Genomic DNA, 13923 nt, shown 5'->3' on the forward strand with positions numbered 1-13923 from the left:
TCCAGCTCCACCCGGGGAAGCTCCAGCCACCCCAGACCAGGAAGGGAAACGGCCCCACACCAGGGCAGGAGCCAGAGCGTTGGTCCTGCATGGCCAGCCCTGTGGTCAGGGGCCTGTGGGCTCTACCTCCACTCCTGACCTGCTGCGGGGCTTGGGGAAGTCATTCCCTGGCTTTGTTTTCTTCAGGCACAGAATGAAGGGGTGAGAGTGGCCGGGTGTCAGAAGCCTGTGACCCCTCTTATGGTTTGGATGTGAATGTCCCCCAAAATCTCCTGCGCTAAGGCAGGAATGTTCAGAAATACAGGGATGAGATTTCGAGAGCTGTGACCTAATGGTGCATCTTGGTTCGAATGACGTGGTGACCATAGCAGGTGCCTGTGGCTGGAGGAGGAGGGTCCCTGGGGCCAGTCCTGGGAGGATACGTATTCTGCTGTCCCCTCTCCTCTCACTCTGCTTCCTGGAACCGCACTCTGACTTGCAGTCGCTCGGCTGCCTGGGGCCGCTCCCACGCTCACCGGGTTCCATCATTGTTCCTTGGGCAACAGTGGAGGGGTCTCTATCAACGGAAAATTCTCTGTCTCAGGTGCTCTTGGAAGACAGCTCTCCCCTTGTCTTGGTGTCACCAAGAGTGCAGAGCAGGGGTCAGCTATGTGACTGCAGGGACAGCAAAGAGAAAGAAACCAGGACTTCAGGCCTGGGCTCTGGGTCCCTGGACATCTATGCAGCCTCCGGAAGGCTCCCTTGCTGTTCATGTGACGTGTAAAGCCCTGGCCTCTCCACTGGGGACCACCCAGTCCTGTGGTGGGGTGCTGGGGCCGTGGCTATGGGTCTTGTGCCCAGTGCAGGGAGGCCTTCTGCCTCCCCATATGGCCCTGGGCAGAAGGCAGCATAAGCCCTAGAGGTGTGAAAACCTGCCTCCTCGTCACCTGGGCAGCTCAGAGAGAGCCGCAGAAGGGAGGTCACCGGACAGCTCCACTGTGCAGGGAAGTGGCCCACAGCTCTGCCGGTTTATCTGGTTTATCCGGCTGAGGCAGGAGGATACGGTTTATTCCTTGCCGGATGCTGGATGCTCACAGCACAGGGGAAGGGATAGCGCCCAGCGGGAGGCTTGGGAGGACAGCTGGCTAGTGTCCATCAGGGCGGCTCTGTGGCAGCAGGCCGGCCCCGGGGGGGTGGAGGTGATTCATGCAGCCTGGAAAGGGAACTGCATTGGCTAAGCTTAAAATCCTGCCTGATGCACTTGTGAAGTCGCTTTGTTATTTCCCTGGGAAACCGCACTCCAGAGAGAAAGGGGCCGTGATGCAGAGCAGGGTTTTATCAGCTTAGACTGTAATTATTAACCCTGTGATTTTCAGATGGAATCCATTCATCTGGATGAGCAGAGGGAACTTGGCAGAGAGGATTAAATGCAAAGTACTGGAGGGTGCAGTCCACTTGGAAAACGGGCTGAGTGGGTGCTGGTTTGTCGTTGATCCCTGAGAACCAATGAACAGCCAAACTCGGGCACTGGAAGCCTTTTTTCCCACGATTGAGTTGGGTGTTCAAGCACAATTACCGTGTTTAACATGCAGAAGTTGGAATTCCATTCTTGGATTTTGTGTATTTGAATGTGGCATTTTGAATTCTTTTGTGTGACGAAAGACAGAAAGTGTCAAACACAAATTAACATTTCTAACAAAAGGACTGTCCATCAAGTGAGGGACGCATTTCACATTACGTATAAGCATGACTGAGTCGGTAGCACGGAAACCCCTAAAACAGGATGCTGGGGAGTCGAGACACCCCGGGACTGCGGTGAGCCCCTGCAGGCCACCTGGACGCCACCTAAGGAGAGCCGCAGGGCTGCCCTGTCCTGGACCCTGACCCTTCATTCTTAGGTCACAGAAGCAGGTTTGCTGTGGCCATTTCAGCGCTTGGTGCTGGAGGACACCCAGTAAGCTTCTTCAGGAAAGAGCGCACAGACCTGGGCTCATTTAACAGCCCTTTGCAGAATTAATAATCCTGCCATGTGCAAAGGATTTGTCTAAGCATTGTACAGGATTAAGAGATCCCTGCCCCTAGAAGATGGACAATAGGTCACCACACTAAAAGGACGAAGAGAAGTAATTTACAAAATAATGTACACCATGGAGGGACTTAAGCAAGAACCCAGGTAGGGTTCCAAGAGGACAGATGGTGCAAAGGCCCTGAGGCAGGGCCCCACTGGCAAGTCCAAGGGGAAGCAAAGCCAGGCCGTGGCGGCCTGCTGTGAGGACCAGGGAGGTTGGCAGATGGAGGCGGCAGGGTCAGATCAGGCAAAGCCCATTAGGTCATGGCCTGGAGTCTACATGTATGTTATCTTACCTTTAATCAGCCTTGTTGAGATTAAATCTATGTACAACAAAATAACTAATTTTAAGTATGCAATTTGGGGGGTTCTGCAGGACTAGGGAACCTCCACCATAACCCGAAAAAGTCACCCCCTGCTGAGTGTGGTGGTCCGGCCTGTGATCCCAGACCAGGAGGCTGAGGCAGGAGGATACAAGTTCAAGTCCACCTGGGGAACTTAGTGAGACCCTGTCTCAAAACAAAGTAAAAAAGGCTGGGGTGTGGCTCAGGGTGGAGGATTTGCCTAGCATGTGTGAGGCTTTGGGTTCAAACCCCCACGTAGAAAAAAACACAATAGAATGTCGACCTGCCACGTAGCCATCACCCAACTTCATAATCCTCAACATTTCATCACTTAGGTTGGGCTGGGGTGAGGCTCAGGTGGAGCACTGGGCCCGGGTGGAGCACGCACCTAGCCCGCGTGAGCCCTGGGCTCCAGCCCTGGGCTGTCAGACTCCTCCCCAAGCCTCCGTCCTAAGTGACGGTTGGCCCGTCCTCTGCCACCACCGATCCGCCTTTTCTGAAATACACAAGTGGAATCATAAGACGTGATGTCCAGGTGGGCAGCCTTGCCAGCAGCCTCTGGTCCTCTGTGGCCTGTTTCCCTACTGTGCCCTGTACCCAGCGGCTTGTGACCACACGCCAGGAGTAAGGGGGAATCTCGAGTCCTCCCGCCAGGACTCGGGTCTCGCAGCGCTGCTCCCGTCTGGCTCCCGTGACAATGCCTGCTGCCTCAGGGAGCAGGGAGCTGAGCAAAGCCTTGGCCAGAGGGACCAGGCCCCAGGCCCCAGATGACCAGGAACTGATCCCACCGTCCACCCTCAAGCCTCCAGCTGGCATTTGACGGCAGAGCCAGGGAGATAAGAAGCGGGGCTTGAATGGCTGAGACCCCACGTCTGCCGGACTCCTGCTACCGCCGTGGGTCCCCGCATCATGATCCGCGTCAACTTCATCTGTGGAGAGTGGTGACTTGGATCACAGCCTGTGACTACCCTGGGGCTGCCCCATGCTGGGAATTTCCTGTGCAAAGGTGCAGGTCAAGATGGCCCAGTTGCTCTGGTGATGCCTGGCCTGGGGAGGCTCCGAGCAAAGGCGCAGAGCGGTCTGGGTCTGGACCCTGAGCTCAAGCCCCGACTTCCAGGAATAGAGAATTCTGAGCATAACAAGATGACCTTGATGCCTCGAAAGATTCACTGCGACCTTCAAGTCTGTCTGAAACTCTCCCAACCCCCTGTATGATCTGATGATAAGACCTACGAGATAGACGCGCCGAGCCAGCTCCATCAGAGGACATTGTCCCCCGGGTCCCAACTTTCTTCTCCTATGTGTTTGTCTTTTCTCAATCCCCCATCGCCCCTCAGTGGTTTCTGGATTGATGACTTAAAGGCTTGTAAGATACTTCATGGTGGGAGGGCACTCCACCACGGAGCCACGTTCTCAGTCCTTTTTATGTTTTATGGTGGGACAGGGTCTCTCTAAGCTGCTGAGGGTCTTTCTAAGTTGCTGGATCTGGCCTTGAGCTTGTGATCCGCCTGCCTCAGTTTCCAGGCATGTGCCACCCACCGCACACAGAAGAGTGTTGTGGTTTTTTTTTTTTTTTTTTTTTTTTTGAGATGAGGTCTGACTTTTTTGCGCTTCAACTCCTGGGATGAAGCCATCCCCCTCCCTCAGCCTCCCGAGTAGCTGGAAAGCCCAGGCGTGCGCCACCACACCCAGGTAGCACGATCCTTCTGAGAATCAACCACAGCACCTTGTTGTGTCCCCAGGAGTGTGGGCTTGTTCCTGAGTTGTGCCCTCCCTGTTGATGGACATTTGGGTTGTGTCCAGTTTTGGCTCCTGCTGCTTTGAACTTTCAGACGCAAGTCTTTGGGTGGTCACGTCGTCATTCTTTTCAATAAAGGGGTGCGTCTAGGATTACCGGGATTCAGGGGCACGTGTGCTTCACTCTGTAAGAAATGGCCACTCAGCTTCCCAACGTGGGCCTGCCAGTTTGCACGCCAGCAGCGCCCAGAGACCTTCCGCGGCCGGCCCCTCAGCCCAGTGCACACTGTGTGTCTCCCGTTGCTGGCCACTCCACGGCTGCACGGGGGCGCCTCCTGGTGGGCTTCATGTGCCCTATCCCAGGGACCAAGACGCTCGGCACGTGTGGATGAGCTGGCTTGATCCAGTGGTCTCTGATCAAGTCTTTTGCTAATTTTAGAAAATGAGGAAGCTGACCCTTCTGTTGCTGTGAATCATTTATATTTTTCAGACACCAGTCTTTGGCTGCATGTGTTTTGTAAGGATCTTTAGTGCCCAGCAGTTTTCCGGCTCCTTCTCCCAGCAGCGTCTTCTGAAAAGCCAGGGCTTTTAGTCGTGCTGAAATGACCCATGTTACCAGTCCTGGCCTCCGTTTCCTTCCCCTGAACTGTGGTCTGGAGCTTCCGGGGGTCACATGCGGGCTCCGGTCCTCCATGTCCACCTCCTAGGATGGCATCCTGGGCCCTCGGGTGTTCTGCCCTCCGAATGTTCTGTTCTGGTTTTCAGTTGTCTCAGGCGGAGGGAAACCTGTTCCTCTTGCTCCTTCTCAGCCAGAGGTACAAACGTACCCTTCTTTGCTTAATTATCAGTTTGGCCGTGCCGTGTGCATGCGGGGCGAGCGTTCTACCACTGAGGTCCACCCCAGGCTATCTTCATTTTAAAAAATAGCTTTTTAAAATTACGGCTCGATCACTGATACTCTGCACCACACAAAAACTGCCTTTGCTCTTTAGAACGTTCTTCCTGGGCATGGACATTTAGGTCGCCAGGCTGTGCCCCTGACTTCCAGCCCCCTGGCGTCTGCAGGCATGTTCCCTGGCTCTGTGTGAACCTGCCTCTGCCCTCTGTGCGTCTCAGAGCCTCTCCCCATTTCTCATCTCTGTCGACCTGATTATCACGTGTCTTGGTGTGATCTTTCCTGACTCTGCTTGAGGTTTGCTGTGGTTCACAGTTTCCTGTGATCTGTGAGTTTATAGTTTCCATGAAGTTTGAAAGGTTTCCAGGCACACCGTCAGGGGTCTCACCACCCAAGGGTCTTGCCAAGACAAAGGTGTCAAAGAACAAGTCTTCATTCAGGCCGTGCACATGCCTGTCGGGCAGCACTCAGGGGCTGCAGTCAGAGGCCACCCTGGGCCATGCAGCAAGACCCAATCTCAAAACAACTGCAACAAGGAATTTCAACAAATTCAATTCAAACACCCAATTGGCTTTTACCAACAACTGGTGAATCGGACTTCCTTCCATCTCAGATTGACAAAAGGTGCTTCTGTGGGCATGGCAGCAGAGTTGGTAAAGTCCAGCAGTGGTCGGAACAGGGTTGGCGGGGGTGGCTTCAGCTCTTCTCCCTGTGAGGACTAAAGCCGGGGGCTCCCCTATCGTCCCTGCTAAAACCTGCCCGTCTGGGGATCGTCTGTCTTCTGTCTCTCCTGATTTCTTGGAGGTTCAGATAAACAGCTTAGTTTCCACTTGGGGATGTGGAGTTTGCATGAGTGACCCACTTCAGTCTCTGCAGAGGCCTGGACGGGAGCTCAGTCCGAATCAGCAGCCCCTCTAAATTTCATTTAATACTAGGTTAAGCTGAAAACTGGCCTTCACTGCCCGCCTGGCAGCCAGGCCAGGGGGTGGACCCAGACCCTGAAACCCTGTTGCCCTCGGGGGAGAATTCTCAGCCTCTTCCCACTTGAGGGCTTCCGAGGGAGACCGTGGCTGCCCCTGCAGTGCTGGATCCCAGAGCCTGGGCAGCCTAGGATCGGGGGCATCCACCTGGTCGTCCCCACTGCACAGGACCCTGGCCCTGCCCAGCAAGCCCTGACCTACCACTCCTGCCTCCCAGCCTGGCCGTGGGTCCAGTTCTCCTTCTCCCCACCTCAGGGGATCAGGGCCCCTCAGCGCCTGGCCAGGAAGACAAACAGGTGTGTTCTTGTTGCCTGGTAGGTGAAACACGCTGCTGACGGCGCTGCGTCTTGATCTCCTCACTTAGGTGTGTCCTGGAGGCCACTCTACAGCAGGACACAGAAGGAGACCTGCCAGGGCCCAGCTCCCTGTGGGTGCTGTGTTCAGTCTCTGACTGTCCTTCCCCTCTCCCGTGGAGTGTGTCCATCATCCATACTGGGACCAGGGAAGCCAAGCCCGAAGAAAGAACTCCATAATTGGGGCGGGTGTAACTCCTCTTAGGAAAACCGTCGCCAGGCTGATAGGGTGGGCCGATAGGGTGCCCCGATTCGGCCCTGGAGCGCGGAACTCTGAGAGGAAAACAGACCCAGCACCTCCCGCGGTTGCAGACCTCTTGACTCTTAGGATGTCCGGCCCAGGATTAGCAAGGGACTTCCCAGGCCTCCCGCGCCTCGGGCACCAGCTGCGAAGGGGCAGATCCCACTCATCCTGGCCCAGCGCGGCCGCTGAGCCTGGTGAAAGGGATCCGCAGCGCACACCGTGCAGCCCCGGAGCACCCGGCAGGTGCGCGCAGGTGCGGGCAGGTGGGGGCCGGTGGGGGCAGGTGCGGGCAGGTGCGCGCAGGTGCGGGCAGGTGGGGGCAGGTGGGGGCAGGTGCGCGCAGGTGCGGGCAGGTGGGGGCAGGTGCGCGCAGGTGCGGGCAGGTGGGGGCAGGTGCGCGCAGGTGCGGGCAGGTGGGAGCAGGTGCGGGCAGGTGGGGGCAGGTGCGCGCAGGTGCCGGCAGGTGGGGGCAGGTGGGGGCAGGTGCGCGCGGTGCAGCCTCGAGTCCTGCGAGAGGGCCGAGCCCGCCGTCCGCAAGCGCCACCGCTTCTCAAGCCGCCGGTCCTTCCCACCGCGAGCTGGGCGGGCCGCGCCTGCGCGGGGCTGTGTGCGCGTTCCCATGGAGCCGAAAGCGTCGCAGCCGCGGGCCACCGAGAGGACCAGCGGGCCACCGCCGGGTGGGGCCGCTGACGAGGGCTTGTCGCCGGACAGGGCCGAGCAGGCCTTGGGGAGGTGGGTGCCGCCGGCTGGCGTCTGTATCGCCCCAACTCTCGCGGCCGCGGACTCTCAGCCGCCTTCGTTGGAAGGGCCGTCGGTTGTTAGTAGTTGAGGTGAGGCATCTTGGAGCAGGGCCCCTGCTGGGCACCGCTGGGGTCCTTGTAAGAGAGCGATCTGGACACAGCCCTGCCCACGCAGCGCAGCGAAGGCCCTTAGCACCAGGGGCTGGAGGAGCCCCCGGCCAGGAGAGGGGCCGCAACAGGCCGGCCAGGCAGAGCCAGCGGGGTGGTGCCCTGCAGAGCAGCCCAGTCCCTAGGTGCACTCCCAGGACAGCTAGCCAAAGGGCCTAGTAGGCTGGACCGGGACTTTGTGCCCTGTCCTCTGAACCTGAGCGTCCAGGCCAGGGCAGTGAGGTTGCTGTCCCAAGTAGGGTGGTGTCCCCAGGTCACCAGGGCGGGCCCAGGGTACTCAGAGTCCTTTAAGGCAGAAGAGAACCAGAACCCCCGCAGCTGGCCACTCGGGCTCTGACCACAGCGGGATGGGGCCTGGGGCCCAGGAGTGAGGGCGGCTGTAGAAGGTGGGAAAGGGAACAGGGGGCTCTGTCCAGGGTCTCCAGAAAAAATGCGGCTCACTGCCCCAGAGCAGCCCAGCGTGGAAGGACCACCCTCCGCCCTGAGGCTGAAGAGCGCAGGTCCAGGATTCTCAGCCTGCAGTTTGCTGGGAACAGAAGCGTGGTCCTGGGCGGCAGCCACACCAGGTCAGGAGAAGAGTTAGGACCCATCCTGTCCTGAAGGTACCTGGTTTGCCTTCAGACACCATGGAAGAGCCAGGTGCACAGGGAGCCAGGGCCCAGGGGCTGGGCTCCAAATATGGGGTTTGTGGGGAGAACATGCAGGAAAGACCAGCTAGGGTGGTCAGGGGCAGCCACGCTGACGCACATCTTGGTGGTGGTACCCAAGAGGGCTGGATCCCCACACGGGGCCTCAGGGAGCCCATGAGGTCATCCCAGATGTCTGGCCTCCAGAACTGGGGTCACCCCAGAGTGGGGTCACTTGTTGTGGAAGCAGAGCACCCAAGCCCTTCAACCTCGTCACAGGTGCCATTTGCCTCTCAGACCCCCGTAGCATGACACCCCACAGCTCTGTGTCCGTGCCAGCACCAGGGAGTGTCAGGCTTGCCGTTCCCCGGCTCCCCCAGTGCGCCTGTCTCTGCAAACACCATCCAGCCATGTCCTGCTTCAGAGTCCATCTTGGTGCTACAGGGTGCCCGCCCCCTGCTCCTCATCAACACTGTCCTTGTCCCGTCTCCAGTAGGTGCTAAGTCAGGGACAGGTCCCTCACTGTCCTCTCCCTCCCTCTCTCCTGGGGGACTTTGGAGGGGTCAGTGAAGATGGAGCAAACTGGGAAAGAATTGGTACCTTGGAAACATGAGTCTCCTGAAGCTGCATTTGTCATTTAGACTTTCTTCTGTTTTCACGTTTTCTCTATGGGAAACTTCAGAGTCTAGAGAACAGGAAGAGGGGCTGTGGCTGTGGCTCAGAGGTAGCGCTCACCTAGTGCTGGGGCACTGGGTTCCATCCTCAGCACCACATAAATATAAAAAGATGTTATGTCCACCTATAACTAAGAGAGAGAGAGAGAGAGAACAGGAAGAAAGATAATGAGCCACAGGCCCGCCGCCACCCTGCACCAGCAGCTACCCAGCCTGGGCCCCTGCTGGTCCAGAACCGGACTGCTGAGGTGTCCCGGCTCACTGCGAGCTTTAGTGTGCACCCCAGGCAGATGAAGGTGGCCTTTACCAATAACCAAAAAATCATCATCAATTCCCACAGTTCCTTTCCCCTCCTCCTCCTCCTCCTCCTCCTCCTCTTCCTCCTCCTCCTCCTCCTCCTCTTCCACCTCCTCCTCCTCCTCTTCCTCCTCCTCCTCTTCCCCTCCTCCTCCGCCTCCTCCTCCTCTTCCCCCTCCTCCTCCTCCTCCTCCTCCCCTTCCTCCTCCTCCTCCTCCTCCTCCCCTCCTCCTCCTCCTCCTCCTCCCCCTCCTCCTCCTCTTCCTCCTCCTCCTCTTCCTCCTCTTCCTCCTCCTCCTCTTCCTCCACCTCCTCCTCCTCCTCTTCCTCCTCCTCCTCCTCCTCCTTTACCCAGGGGTGCTTTACCACTAAGCCACCAGAGTGAGGTCACTTTGAGACCGGGTCTGGCCTTGAACTTGCAGTCCTCCTGCCTCAGCCTCCCAGGCAGCTGGCATCACAAGGCTGCTCCTTGTCCAGCTTCAGCGGAGATTTCTTACTGGAAATCCAACGTGTGCTGTTTCAGGGAGGGCCGCAGAGCATGCCCCTCTGTTGGCTCGAGCTGGCAGGATCCCACAGTGGCCCCTCCCCTCTCTCCCTGGGACCTTTGTTTGTTGAAGGAACTGGGCCATTGGCCCCACTGATTTCTAGGGGTCTACTTATGTCGCTGCGGGCTTTGCCGTTTGTCTCAGCAGCCCCACGTGTCTGCTGCTGTATTTATTCTTCAGGGCTTCGTTCTTTCCGCTGTGATCGTAAAGGGTAGCTGGTGTTGACTCTGATACATGGAAAGACGCTCAGTTCTCGTCACAAGGAGTCTCTGCAACGGGAGCGAGCCTCCGCGTTACCTAGTGTTCCAGATGCTTCTCCTCCTGCGCGTTTGGACCTACCCGTTGGGGACCCAGCGCATCTACGCAGTGGTTCTCGTGCGCCTCCTGGTTGGGTTCTTGGTCTTCCTCCTCTCTTCTTCCCTGGCCCTGGGTGCACTGGGCAGGTGCACTGGGCAGCGCCTGGCCCTGGTTCCTGTCCTGAAGCTTCAGTGTCTGTGGCTGGGCCTGCGGCTTGTGGAGGGCTCCCTGAATGGGCGGCTGACGACAGTCGGTGAGTCAGGGAGCAGGAGGCGGTGTCCTCGGTGAACAATAAACCGAGCCGGTCAACCTGTCACAGAAACACGCAACAGTTTTTGTGGTGAGAACATTTGAAATTTACTCTCTCGGCAATTTTTAAATGTACAAACATTGTTTTCACCACAATGGAACTAAAAACACCTGTCTCCTGTCTCACTCCCTTTGTCTAATCTACGGAACTTTTATTCTTCCCCTCTCCTTACTGGGGGTTAGCTTCCACATATCAGCTAAAACATTCCACCTTTGGTTTCTTGGGACTGGCTTGTTTCACTTAGCACGATGTTCTCCATTTCCAGCCATTTACCAGCAAATGCCATAATTCCATTTTTCATCATGGCTGAGTAATACTCCATTGTGTGTATTTATCCCACCCACCTGTTGAAGGGCACCTAGGTTGGTTCCATAGCTTTGCGATTATGAATTGAGCTGCTGTAAACCTGATGTGGCTGTGTTACTGTAGTTTGCTGATTTTAAGTCCTTTGGGTATAAGCTGAAGAGTGCAATACCTGGGTCAAATGGTGGTTCCATTCCCAGTTTTCTGAGGAATCTCCATACTGCTCTCTGGAGTGGTTGTACCAGTCTGCAGCCCAAGCACCCTCACCAGCACCCTCACCAACACCCTCACCAACATCCTCTCCAGCACCCTCACCAGCACCCTCACCAGCACCTTTACAAACATCCTCACCAGCACCCTCACGAATACCCTCACCAGCACCCTCACCAATACCCTCACCACCACCCTCATTAACATCCTCACCAGCACCCTCACCAACACCCTCACCAGCACCCTCACCAGCACCCTCACCAGCACCCTCACCAGCACCCTCACCAGCACCCTCACCAGCACCTTGGTCTCCTGTGTCCTTGATGACCTCTGTTCTGCTGGAAAGCCATGGCTCCTGGGGTAGTTTTAATGTGCATCTCTAATGGCCGTGATGGTGAGCGTCTTTTCTTGCATTGTTGACGCTCGTATTGTGAGGTTCATTTCTAACACAAGTTCACGACTTTTTTAAGTATAAAGGGATGTTGGATTTTATGGATCCTTCTTTCTTGCTTACTGGGTGGATGGTGTGACCCTCTGGGGTCTGCTGGTGGGGTGCCCATGTGCTCAGGAGCCCCTTGTGGCCACCCCTGCTCTCCTGCCGGGATCTGCTGGGCACCTGCTGGGCAGGTGGCCCTGTTGCTGAGCACGGGGTGGGGGCAGGGGGGGGGGACAGCTGGCTGCTTACTGCCGCCACGGCTTGTGCCCAGAGTGTTGTGTGCTGGGTGCCTCCGCCTGCTCCCTGCTCATGGCCACCGCGGTGCGCCTCTTTCTGAGCTTTACAGCGCAGGCAGTGCCTTGGAGAGCAGGGAATTAGACTTTTGAGATTTTGGGGGGTTTTTTAGAGAGAGAGAGAGAATTTTTAATATTTATTTTTCAGTTTTCGGCAGACACAACATCTTTGTTTGTATGTGGTGCTGAGGATCGAACCCAGCGCCCCGCGCATGCCAGGCGAGCGCGCTACCGCTTGAGCCACATCCCCAGCCCTGAGACTGTTTTTGAAAACAGCATTTCTTACCACTTCAGTGTGCTGGCTGGCGCACTGGCAGCCTCTGTACCAAAGGTGGCCCTTCCAAGCCCTCCTGAGAGCCGCCGAGTGACCCTTGGTTCTCCAGCCGCTTCTCCTGTGCCCGAGCCCTGCACAGGTGCTGGCCCAGGTCTCCCACCCCCAGGGGCTTCACACTGGTCCTTCCACTTCCCAGTTTGCGGGTCCTTGTAGATTCGTGTGTGGAAACAGGAATCTGCACTGTTTCAGAGGATTAGAGTAGGGTGAGAGTTGAAAGCCAGGAGGGTCAGAGTATACGTATGCTGTGGTCCACTGTGCGTCCAGCGAGGCAGTCGGGATAGCCGCACCAAGCTCCTGAGACAGAGCTGAACAGGTCTGGCCACTTACAAGTGTCTTGTGAAAACCCCGGAGAGCACAGACCAGTGTCCTTCCCGGTGGGAGAATGTGGTGGGTGTTTTATGGGCACTTCGAATCCTACCCTTTGGGACCTTAATGCAAAGTGTTTCTTTGCAGTTTAAATCACTGCATTGATTTATTCATAATGTAACCGGAAACATCCTGAGACATGGAACATACTCTTAGTGCAGGGGTCTGAAGCAGTGGCTGAATCAAGCAGCAGAAGCCCAGTCCCCAGATCTGAGCATGTCCCGCCCGGACTCACCCCTGGGGTCAGGGAGAGACTGTCCCCACACGGGACGTCTGTGCCCACACACTGACACAAGCACTCACCCGCACTCTTTCCACGTTGATCAAGGTGTGAGCATGACATGACGATGGGCGTCAGAACAAGCGCACGGTGGTGGCTGGACAGAGAGTAGATGAAGCCGTACATCAGACGTGACTTTCACGGGAAACGGCGAGGTGCTAAGAGCACGGACGTCTAACGCTGTTTCTTGAGTGAAAAATCCTTGATCAATGGATGTAAAATTCCAGACCAAGAGTGTCCACAGGCGTCCTCCTGGAACCCCCAGTCGATGAGGGCGTGGCCAGTGTCCTCGAGTTCTTTGAGCCCCTGGACCTTGGCAGAGTGTGTGTGTGTGTGTGCGTGCGTGTGCGTGTGTGCGTGCGTGTGTGCGCGTGCGTGCGTGTGCGTGTGTGTGTGCGTGTGTTTGCATGTGTGCGTGCGTGTGTGCGTGCGTGTGTGCGCGTGCGTGCGTGTGCGTGTGTGTGTGCGTGTGTTTGCATGTGTGTGTGTGTGCGTGTGTGTGCGTGTGTTTGCATGTGTGCGTGCGTGTGTGCGCGTGCGTGCGTGTGCGTGCGTGCGTGTGCGTGTGTGTGTGTGCATGTGTTTGCATGTGTGTGTGTGCGTGCGTGCGTGCGTGTGTGCGCGTGCGTGCGTGTGCGTGTGTGCGCGTGCGTGCGTGTGCGTGTGTTTGCGTGTGTGTGTGTGCATGTGTTTGCATGTGTGTGTGTGTGCATGTGTTTGCATGTGTGTGTGTGTGCGTGTGTGTGCGTGTGTGCGCGTGCGTGCGTGTGCGCGTGTGCGCGTGCGTGCGCGTGCGTGCGTGTGCGTGTGTGCGCGTGTGTGTGTGCGTGTGTGTGTGCGTGTGTTTGCATGTGTGTGTGTGTGTGTGCATGTGTGTGTGTGTGTGCTGAGATAGCATGAGCTGAGATAAGACACATAAGTCTTTTGTGTGTGGTGCTGGGAAGGGACCCCGGAGGCTCGACCACTGAGCTCCATCTCCAGCTCTTTCTAGTTCTGACTTTGAGACAGGGTCTTACGTTGCCGATGGCCTTGAACTTGCAGTCCTCCTGCCTCAGCCTCCACGTAGCTAGGTCCCAGGCATGGCCACCACAGCTGGCAGACGCAGAGGTCAGAAATGTTGATTGGGTCCATTTGACAATGGCAGACATCTGTGCAGCCAGGTATAGGGTGGCCCCAGACCCCGCAAGTTCCCTGGCCGTCCATCCTGGTACGCGGAAGCCACCATACGAATTCAGTCCCCTGCCTGAGCTTGCTGCTCTGGGCTTCAGTGTACTCCTGAGTCCACTTCACGACTGCAGAGGCCCTCGAGAGAGAGCCCTAGGCGCGCCTGACCGCCAGCACTGCCCCTTCTATTGCTCCCAGAGGTGCCCCAAGCTGTCCTTCCCTCCTCCTGTCCAGCATCTGGGCTCTTTCCAGTCTGGAGCTAGGAGAGGGAGCGTGACCC

General features: G+C 57.1%; 1 protein-coding gene across 1 annotated transcript in view; it reads left to right on the plus strand.

Moving 5' to 3' along the window:
* Window positions 1–13923, plus strand: part of Cfap74 (cilia and flagella associated protein 74) — a 57007-nt gene that overhangs the window by 6182 nt on the left and 36902 nt on the right. The window lies entirely within an intron of this gene.

Source organism: Callospermophilus lateralis, chromosome 7 (assembly GCF_048772815.1).
Source record: "Callospermophilus lateralis isolate mCalLat2 chromosome 7, mCalLat2.hap1, whole genome shotgun sequence".
Classification (NCBI taxonomy): Eukaryota; Metazoa; Chordata; class Mammalia; order Rodentia; family Sciuridae; genus Callospermophilus; species Callospermophilus lateralis.